This window comes from Cricetulus griseus, chromosome 3 (assembly GCF_003668045.3).
Source record: "Cricetulus griseus strain 17A/GY chromosome 3, alternate assembly CriGri-PICRH-1.0, whole genome shotgun sequence".
Lineage (NCBI taxonomy): Eukaryota > Metazoa > Chordata > Mammalia > Rodentia > Cricetidae > Cricetulus > Cricetulus griseus.
Genome location: NC_048596.1, coordinates 205,489,279 through 205,504,738, shown reverse-complemented (window position 1 = coordinate 205,504,738; position 15,460 = coordinate 205,489,279). Strand labels below are relative to the sequence as shown.

Here is a 15,460-nt window from a genome sequence, read left to right as displayed (position 1 = left end):
CTATCATAGAGCCTTCATCCAGTAGCTGATGGAAGCAGAAGTAGATTCACAGCTAAGCACTGAGCACAACTCCTGGAATTTAGTTGTAGAGAGGGAGTGATAAGCAAAGGGGTCAAGACCATACTGGGGAAACCCACAGAAACAGCTGACCTCATCAATTGGGAGCTCACGTACCCCAGTCTGACAGCTGGGGAACCAGCATAAGACCGTACCAGGCACCCTGAATGTGGGTATCAGTTGGTGGCGGTGGAACCAGTATTTATCCCCAGAGCATGAATGGGTTTTGGGAGCCCTTTCCCTATAGAAGGATATTCTCTCAGCCTAGATATGGGGGGGGGGGGCACTCTAGGTCCTCCCCAAATGATGTGACAGACTTTGATAATCTCCCATGGGTGGCATCACCCTGCCTGAGGAGTGGATGGGGAGTGGGCTGGGGGGATGATGAGGGAAATGGGAGGACGGGAAGGAAAGGGAACTGGGATTGGTACGTAAGATTGTTTTTAATTTAATAAAAATTTATGTAAAAAAAAAGAAGCTGCATGTCAAACTAAATCATCTGTGAGGCTGCATTTAATTAGGTAAAGATGTGCTGCTGTTTCACCTTGCCTGCCTAAGGCACCTGATTGGTCTAATGAAAAGCTGAATGGCCAATAGCTAGGAGTAAAGGGATGGCAGGTCTGGGGGGGCAAGAAAGAATAAGTAGGAGAAATCTAGACTCAAGAATGAGAGAATAGAGAGAGCAAGGGAGAAGGAGAGGCATCCACCAATCAGCCAGACATGTGAGGGAGTAAAAGCAGGACATACAGAATGAAAGAAACGTAAAAAGTCCTGAGGCAAAGCACAGATGAAGAGAAACAGGTTAACTTAAGTTATAAGAGCTAATGGGACAAGCATAAGCTAAGGCCAAGCATTCATAATTAATAGTAAGTCTGCTTGTCATGATTTGGGAGCTGGTTGGAGGCCCAAAAGAAAGCCTGCTATAACATCAGAGATCATTAACCAGGAAGTAACTGAAAATTATGAAGAAATGAAAAACGGGGGGGGGGGGGCAGACTTAAAATGGCAAAGACATGGAAAGGGAAAGACATAAGACAAAGCCAGCCTTCCCAGGAGCAGAGCAGTCACCCAGATTATCACTAATGTACCACCCTGAATATGGGCACTAGTTTTCACCACAGCAGAGCTACTGCCCCAGCAATTCCTTCTCAAGTTGGAAACCAGGACAACTGAGAACACAGGAAATTGGCAACAGCATTATGGAGAAGAGCTGTGGGCCCAGCAGCCATTGCACACCCTAATTTATAAAGCCACATTCTAACATTTTGCTCATCTGTAACTGGATCTTCCCCAAGGATATGGGTCCCCAAGAGAACAAGATCTTAGTGTCTTATTCACAGCAATAGCACCAAGAAGTATTTGGCTCAAAGAAAATGTTCAACCTGAATGCCCCTACCCTGAGAACTAGCTCTCATGGTACCAAAGGCACCATGCAAGTTTCTAAAAGAGGGAGGCAACCAACAGTCCTACCTAGCTATAATGCCTATGAACCACAACAAACAGCACAACACAATAACTCCAGTGCAGTAGAAGCAGGCATACCTTGGCAGTAACCTACAGCTCTCTAATTGAATGTAACACTTCAATGAGAGAAAAACCATGCCTGATACTGGAAACCTAGCTAACTACTCAGTCCTAGTGAAGTCATTCACTAGCACATCATTATTGGAGGAGAATTTACAACCTCTAATTTACTAAAAAAGCATAATCCTTAAGAACAATCTATAAACATCTGTCCTTATACCCACAGATAAGCATAGTCTTCACCCCTCACCAAGGAAACTTCCCTTTGCAACAGAGACCACCATAGAAAAAACAACCACCAACAAAAATACAGAGTTTTGGAGCCCAGTCCCAATGGATACATCTACAAAACACTCACACTTTAAAGTTCAGGGAACACTGAGGAAGAGCCAGCAGAAAGTAAGAGACGAGTATCAGACAGTTTACTGTCAGATTGTGTCTCCTATTAACATCAGAAGCTACACACATGAAACCTCTCCAATATGCATGCTCAAGCATGAGGTGAACAAGGATGACACCAGGGGACATGCCAAACTGAATAGAGAAAAGGCCAAAACTATAGGCACCTGAGGAAAGCTGGGAGCAGAGTAGCACTCTTCCCCAGTACACAATCAGCCCTGAAAACATATATAAATGTAACATTATACAGGTTATATTTAGGAATACATACACATATGCATGCATTAACAATCAATAAAATAAGAAGCCATGAATTTGAAGGAAAGCTGGAAGGAACATATGGGTGGGTTTGAAGTGAGGAAAGGGAAGGGGAAATGCTAGAATTATCTTACAATATTGGAAAAAAATAATGCTCAAAATGTTTTGCTGGACTATATCAAATTATATGACCTCGTTCTCTGACATTACTCAGGAGCTCAGAAAGAAATGAGACCACCTCTGTTTTACAGATGAGGAATCCAAACCTCAGAGAGGTTAAGTAACCGCACAAATGGGCTGTCACCTGAGCTCCTGGACCCAGAAGCTATGACCTGATTCAGTGCCTCATTAAGTACAATCTTTGAAGACCTACTTAGCCACTATTTTAAAAGAGTGAACATCTGTCTAGAGTTAGAACTGATTCAGAGCACAGAAATGGGAAAAGCTTATGATGTTGTTCTATGGGTTTATTTATTAAACATTCAAAGTGAATGGAAGCCAACAAGCTATTTTAATCTCCAAATAGATACCAGTTTCGTATCCTGTTCCCACAAATGCATCTCAAGGTTTGATTTTTTTTTTAAACCATATTCAATTTTATCTAAGACAACATAATTCATTCCTGAGCAAAATATTAGGGATAGCTTACAAATAATCAGTTTAGTAAGAATCAGCCCACATTTATGCAACAGTTTTAATCTTCAGAGTAAACTTCTCTTTATTCAAAATTAAGCCTTCCTGAGCCTTTAATCACTATTTACTAAATTTTTAATAAAATGTAAATAACTGACTTGGTATTTCCTTTTACTTTTTTTTATTTTTATTTTATTTATTTTTTTTTTTTTTTAAAGACAGGGTCTCACTATGCAGCCTGGAACTCTCTATGTAGACGAGGCTGGCCTCAGACTCACAGAGATCTGCTTTTCTCTGCCTCCCAAGTTCTGGGGCTAAAGGTGCACACTCCTTTTATATTTACAAATGAAATCTTTTAAAGTTTTATGTACACAGAATGTGTATCACTTATTCAAACTGCATGGGGGCCAAAAGTGCTGGACTTTTTTCAGACTTTGATGTACCTGCATGTGTGTAGTGAAATATCTTAGGAATGTCTTGTAGTGCTGGCTTTCCTGGAGCTTGCTTTGTAGGGTCTAAATATAAAACTCCCTTATGCTTAATATGTACCTTAAACACATGCCTGAAAGTAGTTCTACTGAACATTAAGTGTACCTGCATACCACTAACCCCTGAAGCAACACTAGGTGCAGAGCTTTCTTGTGTCATGTTGACATTCGGAGATTTATATCTTGGACCATTAAAGATTTTCAGATAAAGGATGCTCCACATACTATCTTTGTAGAAATTATTATTCTTTTGGAAGAAATTACTTTAAAAATAAGGAAATGTCTCAGGCACCAAAGTTACTTGCTCAGTTCAAATCCCTAGTACCCATGTAAAAAGCTGGTGTCAACAGTGTGTGCCCATAATCCTAACATGGGGAGTGGGCAAGCAGAGGCAAGGGGACCCCAGAGGCCTGGTGTTCAGGCAAAACAGCCACATCTGAGCTCCAAGTTCAGTGAAGAGATCCTGTCTCCAAAGAATAAGGTAAAGGACAATTGAAGAAAATGCCCTCTGTCAACCTGTGTAAGCCAATTCATACAAGATGAAGCACCAGACAGCTGGAGATGAAGCTCAAGGGTAAAGCACTAGCCTGGTATGTGCAAGACCCTATCTTCAATCCCCACTGTCACAAATAAGTATCCACCAGATTATTTCTTAGTAGGAAATATTCGTGTAATATGGGCACATCTGCACTCTTTCCAATGAATTAACCAACTGAAAAAACAGTGCATACCTAGTGTGTGCTAGGCTCATAAATAAAAAGGCTCTAATAAGAAAACCTCAGACCTAATCCCAAAGCCCAAGGTCTTGACAAAATTAAATTTCCAGTATGAAAGACTAAAGATTTACATTATTCTAATACTTCCTTTGTTATATTATAGCATCTTAAAGCTATGTACCTGAATGACAGAAAATATGCTACTTATATTTAGGTATTCATAAGTATCTCCTAAATGCTACATCACCATTTCCCGTATCTGCTTTTTAAAGAGGGCAAAAGAGCTGGGCATCTTTAACCCCAGTGTCAGGGGCAGAGGCACATGACTGAGTTTTGGGTCAACCTGGACTACATAAAGAGTTCCAGACCAGCCAGAGCTACACAGTGAGACACTATCTCTCCAAAATAAATGATAGATGATAGATAGATAGATAGATAGATAGATAGATAGATAGATAGATAGATCAGACAGATATAGATTGATTGATTGATTGGTTGGCTGGTTGGTTGGTTTGTTGATTGGGAGGGAGAAGGAGGTGGGAGGGAGGGAAATAAATAGATCAGTAATAGATTTTAACACATAAAAATGTATGTTCAAAAAAATAACATAGGAAAATAAAAAACTGTAGGAATTAACAAATGGTTCCTTCTACTGTTACCCATGGACAATAATAAAATGGAAAGACCTAGAAAAAAAGAAGCCAACCTTTTGAGCTCCGTATAATCTGAGGGTGAGATGTGGAGATGAAGTCAGATCACTGCAAGATAACCTTTCTCTTACAGGAAGAACAATTAATACTCAACTTTTTGCCTGACAGGAAGAGGTATGGTGGTGACTAGGGAGTCAGTCATTGACCCAAATATTAATAACAAGAACAAATTAAGTATTAACAAAATTTAGCAATAAGAGCCAAGTGTGAGCACTTAGGAGACAGAGACAAGTAGATCTCTGTGAGTTTGAGACCAGATTGTTCTACAAAGCAAGCTCCAGGACAGCCAGGGCTACAAAGAGAAACCCAGTCTCAAGCAAGCAAACAAACAAACAAATTATCAAAAAAGCCATGAGGAAGAGCTGGGCGTTGGTGGCCACACCTTTAATCCCAGCACTTGGGAGGCAGAATCTGGTGGATCTCTATGAATTCGAGGCCAGCCTGATCTACAGAGCAAGTTCCAGGACACCCTCCAAAGCCACAGAGAAACCCTGTCTCAACAAACAAACAACAACAACAACAACAAAAGCATGAGGAATAAGGAAACAAGGAAAGAAAAACAAGAGGCTAAGGAATGTTGGTAGCACCTCAGTACAGTTTACTGACCTACAAGTACACAATAGTCTCACTAGACCACCTCCTAAACACCAGCCAGGATTCTACCCAAACTGCAAACCAAAGACTTGAAAAATTCAATGAAAACCCTTTCTAGCCAATAAAACATTTGTCTGAGCCTAATAAACTCTAACAATGAAAGCTGTTGTTTGAAGCTGAGCACAGTGGTTCATGCTTATAATCCTAGTACTCTGAGGCTGAGGTAAGAGGATTTCTGTAAGTTAAAGGCTAGTTTGTTCTATACAATGAGTTCCAAGTTGGTTAAACTACAACAAAATAATAAAAATAAATTAGTATGTGTTTGATCCCAAAGCTCACAAAAATCTGAAAGATTCTTCACAAAGAATCTGAAAACAATTCACTTGCAACACAAATAGATACCTTAATAAAAAAATAGAAGCTGACACAACAAATCTACAATCCCTAACTAGTGATGATTCCACTATCCCAAGAAAAATGGACATCCTCTTAAGAAATCATAAACTCCAGGAATATAATCAACAAGACAAGATCAAACCTGAAATGTCACAGAAAACACAAACTAGCAAAGAGAGAAACACATGACAGAATGTGTGGTGACTCAACAGACAATTGACATCCATCTCCACCACCCTCCTCACCCAAAAAAGGGCAGCCCTATGGAAAAGCATCAAATTCAAATCAGACACTAAAAAGTAAACCCAATGACTGCCAAAGGATGGATTTTGAAAATACAGCATTTTAATCAAAGCTATTAAGCCAAAGAATGAACAATCTGTCCACAGTAAGAGAAAATCAAACTGCCTTCCTTCCCAGGAACCATCTGCTATCAAAAGACTTTACCTAGCAAATGAGACTTTCCAAACTAACCTAGTAAGCTGTGCCTTTAGACTTTCTATATATGCAAATTTTTCTTCCTTTCTGTTTTTTGTTGTTGTTTTGTTTTTCCCTATGAATGAATGGGGAAAACGTGAATTATCAAATGTTTCAGTTAACAAATTCACTTTGTTCCCAAATGTAAGTGTGCAGAGGATCCTGGCAAAAGTTAACTGCCCAGGGGCTGAAAAAAAAAAAGAGGGGGAGGGGAGAGGAGGGGAGGGAAGAGAAAGAGGGAAGGGAAGAAAGAAAGAAAAAAAGAAAGAAAGAAAGAAAGGGCTCAATACTTAAAGAACTGCTCTTGCAGAGAAAAGACTCAGGTCCTGCTCCCAGCATCCACACCTGGCAACTTAAGACATCTGTAACTAACTCCAGGACCAGAAGTTCCCAACACCCTCTTCTAGCCTCTGCTGGCAGCAACATATATGAGGTACACATGCATACATGCAGGCATATACATACAAAAAAATAAATAAATCTTTAAAAAAGAAAGTTAAATACCTGTTAGTATTAACAACAGCATTTTCATTCTATATGTAATTTCAATTAGGAAGAATTTTGAGTTACATTTCTACACTGCATAATCTTATCTACTGGTTTAAATAGATTATTCCAATTGTTTTTCTTGCTCAAATTCATTTTGACCACCACCTTTTATCTGCTCTTCCTTCTTCTCTCTCCCTTCAGTGAATGGAACAAGCCCAACCAACCCAGGCATACTTTATACAACAAATTTGTAAAACCAAATTACAGAAATCACTTCCTTTCTCATTTTACTCAAGAGTAGGCTGGGAGTGAGTGGCACTGATTTCAGAATTTTGGAAAGGATTCAATATGATGCTGAAGGAAAAGTTGTAGCAACAAATATCTTTGTACTGATTTTCTTATTACTGCCAAGTATTTGGTGATCATAGGAGAAAACAAAACCTGAATAACTATTTAATATATATTTCTCAACTTGCTGTTCTGTGCTAGAGACTGAACCCAGGACCATGCAAGTAGGAACAGACTTTACCACAAGAGACACCTCCAACTTTTGCAACCCTTTTAAAGTCATGCTTCCATTCATCTTTAATAAAGATAACTCTTACTTCTGTTGTATTTTATTACATTTTCCAAATGTAACAGCAGAATACTAAATGTACATTTCAAACTTCAATATCCTAATAATGAAATAGTACAACCCCACTACTGACCTAAGGGCCAAAATCGTAACATGAAATAAATCATACATAATCTAGAAAGAGCTATTAATATCCTAATATCAGAGTATAAAGTTTATCCCTATTCCATATTCAGTACACATGTAGATTGTAAAATAGACTTCCGTGCTTCAAATGGCACATACTAGATTCTGCAAATCAATATTTTCACCACTCCACTGAAACTACATTCCTTAAGCCAAATGTGATGCTTTTTTTTTCTTCTACCTTTGTGACTTCTACTTGTTTTTTGTTTTATTTTATTTGGACCATTAATCTTCAACAGCCACAATAAACAGAATTTATTCTTTTCTTTAAAGAGCATAATCTTAATATTACCTAGCACAAAAAAATGGCAAGCTTCCAGTGACAAGTAATAATTTGTTGCTATTTTTACTATTTAACTAATTGCATTCATGTGTGTGTCATACCTTGAAAAGAACTCAGGCCTTTGTTTTACATTTCCATGATATACAGGCACTTATATGCAAGTAATATTTGCCAAATTAGACAGGGCTCTGCCTCTCAACTACATTGTCTTTTGGTCTCTTTTAAACACATCATTCATGTCACCCATACCTTAGCTCAGCCTATTCCTCATTCAGACCTCATCTTCTCCACCAAACCTTCCAAAACCACGTAAGCCACAGCTGACCTTTTAGTCAAAACTGAAAGTATCATCTGGCATGGTACACTGACTGCAGAAACAACTCTTTGGTTTCTGTCATGTTTTCCTGAGTGGAACACAATACAATTGTTCCAACTAGGGAATTAAATCAAAATCAAAGACATGCAGACCTCTAGATTTACACCCACTGATCGCCATGTTCTCAGTCTCAGCACACGGATGAGCTAATGCACAAGTAAAGACACCCAGACAAAGGGCTGCCAGTAATAGACTTGACTAATCAGCACTGGCAGATTCTTCCCTGGGTCATTTGCACCACATTTATACTTTCTTATGATGACACAAGAAAAAGGCTGCCCAGAGCTGAAGAGATGGCTCAACAGTCAAGAGCATTTGCTGCTCTTCCAGACAACCCAAGTTCAGTTTCCAAAGTTCACATCAGGTGGCTCACAACCATCTGTAACTCCAGCTCCAGGAAATCTAAAGACTCTAGCCTCTGAAAGTGCTTGCATTCATGTGTACAAACTCCTATTTAAAAACTATAATTAAAAATAGTTTTTAAAGATTTAAAGAAAATGGTTCCTCATGAAAGAACAAAAAATGCACTCTGTAGCACTTAGATCAGGTAGCCACTAGCTCTCATCTCAAAAGAGAGCCAAGTGCAGATGTGAAACCAAAGCCCTAGGGAGTGGTACACCAACATCATGCAGAAATCCAGGGTCGGAGCCTACTCTGAAACCCAGGTTTCCCAGGTTTCCCAGGGAGAAGAAGCCTCTCCTAAGTCAAACTGGGGCTCTGACCACTGCTCTGAGGGGAGGGTGTAGAAATAAGCTAGTCTTTAATTTAAACACACGAATAGTTGGAAACCCTGTAAATCCCTACACACTCTCTAACATGGCTGGCAAAGGAACCAGTGGCTCAGAGAACAAACGGGGAGAGTGAACTGTTTTCCCTATTCCTCTTCCCCCGCCCACCCCTTAAGAGTTCCCTGATTCTCTCTCAGGGACCCCCTTTCTACTCCACACTCTTGTACTTTTATCTGCAGCCTACACTATTGATCAGGATTGATGGATGGATAATTCCCAACCAAGCTACACATCTCTACCTATGCCTGAGATCACCTTTCAAAAGTCCAGCATTGTAGATCCTACCCTCTTGTGGTTGCACAACTCCCTGGGTAAATGCACCACTTAGCACTGTTTCTGTCAACATGATTTCCTGTCTCACCAATTCTCCTTCCTAAACAGCATAACTCGTTTCCCCACTTGTTACCACTTGGGATCTCTAATCTTTTGAGTCTCACCTTTGTCACCAAAAAAATTGGAGTATCTACATGCCCATTGTTTATAAATTAAAAAACACCTATTTCTATAGCAATACAATTAGATTATACATAATAAACACTTTGATCTTTTAAAAGCTATAATCAAGTGTCTAAAATATTCTTCCTTACAGTCCAATGAGTCATTTTACATATCCCTAGGGTTAGAAACTGTATTTTGAAGCCTTGGTATGAGACTGTTCAACAAGCTAGAGTCATCAGAAAGAAAAGCCCCAGTTAAGAAAACACCTCCATGAGATCCAGCTGGAAGGCATCTCAATTAGTGATTAATGGAGGAGGGCCCAGCCCATGGTGGGTCATGCCATCCCTCGGCTGGTAGTCTAGGGTACTGTAAGAAAGCAGGCTGAGCAAGCCATGTGAAGCAAGATAGTAAGCAACACCCCTTCATGGCCTCAGAATCAGTTCCTGCCTCCAGGTTCCTGCCCTTTTTGAGTCCCTGTCCTGACTTCTTTCAATAATGAACAGCAATATGGAAGTGTAAATTAAATAAACCCTTTTCTCCCCAACTTGCCTTTTGGTCATGGTATTTCATCACAGCAATAGAAACTCTATCTAGGACAGTCTGCTTACATATAAATGTAAATTTGAAGGAGCCTTTTTTCTCATGTACATATTTCATGATAATATGCATGCTAGACATACTTGTAAAGATAATTATTATCTTCTAAAGCCACACACCAAAAATAAAGTTTGCAAACTGTGAGAAATTTACCAAGTATAGTTTGCTCTTCTTCATACAGCTCCTGAAAGTGAGGTACACTGCTCTCACCTACCTACTTCTAACCTGTCAGTATTCTGTGAGCTGTCCTTTAGCCCCAGAGCACTTCCACTTTCTGAGACTCTATATTACTACCACTCCAGATCAGATCCAGAAGGCTCACTTATTCTTTCCTCCCTTTATCCTCACATTCCTGACCACTATCTGACATTTGATAAACAAACTGAAAACATACAACCAAAGTCACAATTAAACAGTAGTATCACTGAAAACACTATTATAACCAACTCTCAAACTCACTAATTTGTAGATAAATGGAAAAAGCTTATTTTAACATATTCACAGACTATTATCTTGGATTCCACCCACAATGAATCTTCAAATCAGCTAGGCTTCTTACACATCAAGAATTTTACATTTAAATTATGAGAAAAAAATCCTCTAAAACTTTTACCAGTTACAACGTGTTTATTTCATCACACTGGCAGCATAGTTAGGAGCAGTACATTCACATTCACAGAACACTAGTAAAGGTACTGTCTTCAGACAACATGCTGTGTTATACGCCTTCCTCTCTACCTAAAAGCCAGAGTTGGCTTTGCTACCAAAACGCCAAACAGTAAAAGAACTACATCAGGCAGCATTCTGGACAAAGGTATTAATTTTCAAGTTAATCCGTCAAACCAATTAATTTCCCTTATAATAAACAGTGGAGAGACGTGGTCAGTGTCCTTGGAGTTAATCAACACAGAACTAGATTTTCATTTTAGTGATAATGATCCAGGGCAGAGTCAAATTAGGCTGATCAGAAAACTAAAAAGACAACTGGTGTTAAAAGCACTAAATCCAGGGCCCAGTGGTGGTGATGATGATGATGATGATGATGCTGGTAGTGGTGGTAGTGGAGCACTCCTTTAATCCCAGCACTCGGGAGGCAGAGGCAGGAGGATCTCTGTGAGTTCGAGACCACCCTGGTCTACAAGAGCCAGTTCCAGGACAGCCTCCAAAGCCACAGAGAAACCCTGTCTCGAAAAACCACACACACAAAAAAAAAGCAACGTGGAGGGTGGGGGTACTAAAAAACCAGAAATTCAGTGGTTAGAAGGACCTGGTTCTATTCCTAGTACCCACATGGTGACTGACAACCATCTTCAGTACAGTTCCAGGGGATCTGGCTCCCTCTTCTGTCCTCCACAGGTGCTGCAATGCACACTGCAAACAAACATGCAAACGGCCACCCACATAAAATTTAAAAATTAAAATAAAACTTTTAAAAGGGTAACAACCTGGGCTAATGAGATGACTCAGCATATGAAAGTGTCTTCCAATCCACTAATGGTGGAAGAAAAAAACAAACCTCACAAATTTATCCTCTGACTCCCACACATGCATTTCACTACACCCACACACACACAAAAATAATAATTAAAGAAACCGCCTTAGTGCAGAACTTCACATCCTTTTAAAAAGAATTCAACAACACAGATTCTTCAATTGCAGTCCTGTGAATTCAATACAGATAAGCTAGAATCTGCTTTCTACTCAAGTAAGAAACTAGCATTCTAGTGTCTTCTGCTCTTCCCCAAGTGCCTATTATACACAACATACCAGTGTTTAATCTGTTTTGTATTTGTTCAGCTATGTATCACTGATGAATCAAAAAAACCTCATAAATAGCAATATCATACATACTGAGATTCTTAAGTCCCTTCCCTTCTAGCTTTGATGTCCATAAATGTGTAATAGGCTAGCTTTCAACTAACAATTTCTTAGTCCTTTCTACAGTTTACTTAGGATACGACCTCTTGTAACGGCTGTGTGTGATTTAAGAAAGAAATCTAATCAAAATTCATCTAACATTTATTTCTGTACTATGGAAGCAACAACCACAAAAGTAAAACATAAAAAATAAACTTAAGTCATACTACCGTCTTCATATCCACGTGGAACGGCAGAGCCAGGAAACCTTCCTAATGCTACCAAAACATTCTAGGAAGTTTGCAGATCTTTCTAATGTACCAAGAAGCAATGCAAAGGAATCAGTATGAAGCATTATTGTCTAAGCTTGCGGTTTTACATTTTTACCTACTGTGTCTTGTTTTGTTGTTGTTGTTGTTGTTGTTGTTGCTGTTGTTTTAATCCAGACTGGCACTGCCCTGGAATCCTTTTGCCCTATATCTACTTTATTTTACATTAGGTGAGGTTACTTGAAGTTCAAGCATGTGCTCTGGAGGTGAACCCATGAACTCTCCAAACTCCTGCACCTCGGTCTCTTCATTTGTAAAAGGAGATAAGCAGTCCCGACACACACACACCCGCCCCCATGGATCGGGGTCTGCTGTGAGGTCAGTACATGTAAACACATGCTGGAAGCTGGGCCTGACCCTGTCAATAGTATCCCAATTACTACTGTAATTGGTGTAGGATCTTCTTTTCCCTTTTATAAATGAGGAAACGGAAATAGTTTAATTTATCACTCACTTTACCACTCAGTGCTAGGTTTCAAATTAAAAGTTCAAATTCACTGTGGCATTCGGAATCAGGGCGGTCATAAGCCCAGCCTGTCACTAGGAGGCATGAGAAAGGGTAGGCACCACACTACACGAGGCCCCGGGCGGGCACCGCCTGGAAGACCACGGACGCCGCGGCCTGGTTCCCGGGGTCCCGCGCCGCGCTCGGGAAAGGCGCCCGCTGGGCACCGGCGGACGGAACCTCAGGGATCCCTGGGCACAGCCATCCCTGTCGTACCCACCCTTGCCCCGCCACGCCCCGGTGTGACAGGCGGGGCTCGCGACCCTCCCTCAGAGACCCTCCCTTAAGGCAAGGCCAGGCGGGGCGGAGGGCTGCGGTCGGACGAGGCTGGCGGCGCGGCCGAGTCCCTGAGACCGGACTCGCCCGGCCCAGGCCTCGATGAGACACGCCCGGCCAACCCTGGTGGCCCAGAGCCCACGCCCGCAAGTCCATACGCCCGCGGCCTTACCTTTCCGCAGCGTCCGCCCGGCACGCGTGCGGCCCGGGTTCCGCCGCGTTCCGCCTCTCGGGGGGGTCTCGGGCGGCTGTCGGTGGGCCTCGGCCCTTCGGAGGGTCTCGGGCGGGTGTCGGCCGGCCTCGGCTTCTCGGATGGTCTCGGGCGGTGTCGGCGGGCCTCGGCCGCTCGGCGGGTCTCCGCGGCTCTTGAGCGTGTGGGCGGAGACTCGGCCCGCCGACTCCCTCAGGAAGCCGGCCCGGCCCCGCCCCCGCGGCGAAGATCCCTCTCCCAGGCCGGCCGCCAGGCCTTTCTCTCTCTCCGGAAACGCATTCCTCCGCGCCGCGTCAGCCGTGCCCGAAGGAGGGGGAGGCGGCAGGAAGAAGGAAGGTGGGGCTGGGTGCAGACAAAGGAGCCCGGCGGCCTGGCCGTTTCTGAGAGGGTATGGCGCTCCAGTAGCCGACGCGCCGGCTACCCGGCGGGAAGGCCCAGCCGAAGCCGGTGTCCCGGGCCTGACCTGTCTGTGGGCTGAGGGCCGAGGAGGATGGAGTGGTAGCGTTCTGCAGGCAGCTCTCGAGCCTCCCGACCACCCTGTGGGTGCAGCCTCCCGCTCCACCCTGCCCGCCTGGAAACTGCTTTTGCTCAATTCTCTACTAGGAAGGCCAAGTATGAAAAGGAAAAATCTTGTGTTTACGGATTCATTTTCTCTTCTCTGGGAAGAAAATAAAAAAAAGAAAGCATTGAAAAGAAGCCAGCCAGTCTCAAAATCTAAATGAGAAGCCTGAAACTTGGACTTGCCACATCATACTGAAATCCGTGTGGTGGGCAGGTGCCATCACATCAACTTACCCGAATAGCCATGGGCTGCAACAGGAGCAGGGCACCCTGCCGGAAAGACAGCTCTCATTGCCAGGTTTATGAACCCGAGAAGTAGTGTTTCTGTTGTGGGAGAGGTAAAAAAAAAATGGGATGCCCAAATAAATACAATAGAAAATAATCACTGTGGAAAAGTTACATATTGCCCATCAGCAAACCAAATGTATTGTTGAGCTAAACTCCTAAGAAACGAGCATCGTTTTTCCTAATTAGTAAATGACGGAGCTTAGAGGCTACTTAGGCATCAGCAGCCCAGTGGTAAAACTCCATGCCCTTGCCTTTAAAGGTATTGCTTTTACCTCTTCAGACTTGAACCATTCGCCCAGTCTTTTCACAGGAAACTACTATATAAACATACTTCATCCATGCTTGGCCTGCACTGCGTGGGTGTTTGATTTGGGGAGTTAGTAGCAATTTGCCACAAGAATCTAAGCAGGCTTCTCAGCTCTAAAAATTAGTTCCTCAAGAACAGCTATCAACAGCTACTTAGGAGACACAAAAGTAAACGGTGCACTTGCTCTACTCCCCTACATGCAGAAGTATGTCACTGATAAATACAATTTCTACAGATACTGACAAATGCAGCAATTGCTCAGAAATGTAGCTGTACCTGAATTCATACAGATGTTAAGAAGTAGACAGTTACTTAGCTATCTAAAATGCATGACCATTGTTCTAGTTACTTGTGTCTTATTGGGACACAATACCTGACAAAAGCAATTCAATGAAAGAATTTATTTTAGCTCACAGTTCCGGCCACAGTCCATCTTTGACAAAGTTGTGGGTTGTAGCAGAAGCTTGAGGCCATATTATACCCATGGCCATTGAGGATTGAAGCTTTACCTGGGCAGGGAATATGAACTGCCTCTTGGTTTTTCAAGGTGTAAGCCTTTCCCCCACTGTAGCATTACTTACTGTGTTGTTGGTTATTCTCCCCAGCAACAGCTGCTGCACCTATTTAGTAATAACCCAAGGGTAGAGACAGAAATCTTTCAGTGAAGACTGATGTACAAGAAACAGTAATGTGGGTCACCAAAAGTCTCTGAATATAATGTATAAAAAAATTTTAGCCGGGTGTAGCACTCAGGAGGCAGAGGCAGGTGGATATCTGTGTGTTAGAAGCCAGCCTGGTCTACAGAGAGTTCCAGGACAGGCTCCAAAGCAATACAGAGAAACCCTGTCTCTAAATAAATAAATAAATAAATAAATAAATAAATTTATTTAAAGAGAAATCCCTGTCCTGCCTAGAATCCTTCGTTGGTTGCATTTTTCTTGGTGCTAGAGCACTCTCTTCCAAATCATTAGGATTTCTACTACCAGCCACAGGCCCAGCATCCTCAGGCTAAGAAGGTGAACTAGTTCAAGTTTGTACACATTCTCACCCTACAAAGGTTTGAAGTGGTTCCTCAGTCGTGTTTTGCTGCCCCTGGACATCTTTGCTGTCTTTCCTTCCAGATCATGGACTGTGGAGTCT

At 42.0% G+C, this 15,460-nt stretch overlaps 1 protein-coding gene across 1 annotated transcript in view; it reads right to left on the bottom strand.

Moving 5' to 3' along the window:
• Itgb1 (integrin subunit beta 1) overlaps positions 1 to 13,258 on the bottom strand; it is a 46,930-nt gene extending 33,672 nt beyond the window's left edge. Inside the window, exon 1 of the mRNA XM_027404761.2 lies at positions 13,126 to 13,258. The gene's annotated coding sequence lies outside the window, so the exon portion shown is untranslated. The remainder of the gene's footprint in view (positions 1 to 13,125) is intronic.
• Between the last annotated feature and the right edge of the window lie 2,202 nt (positions 13,259 to 15,460).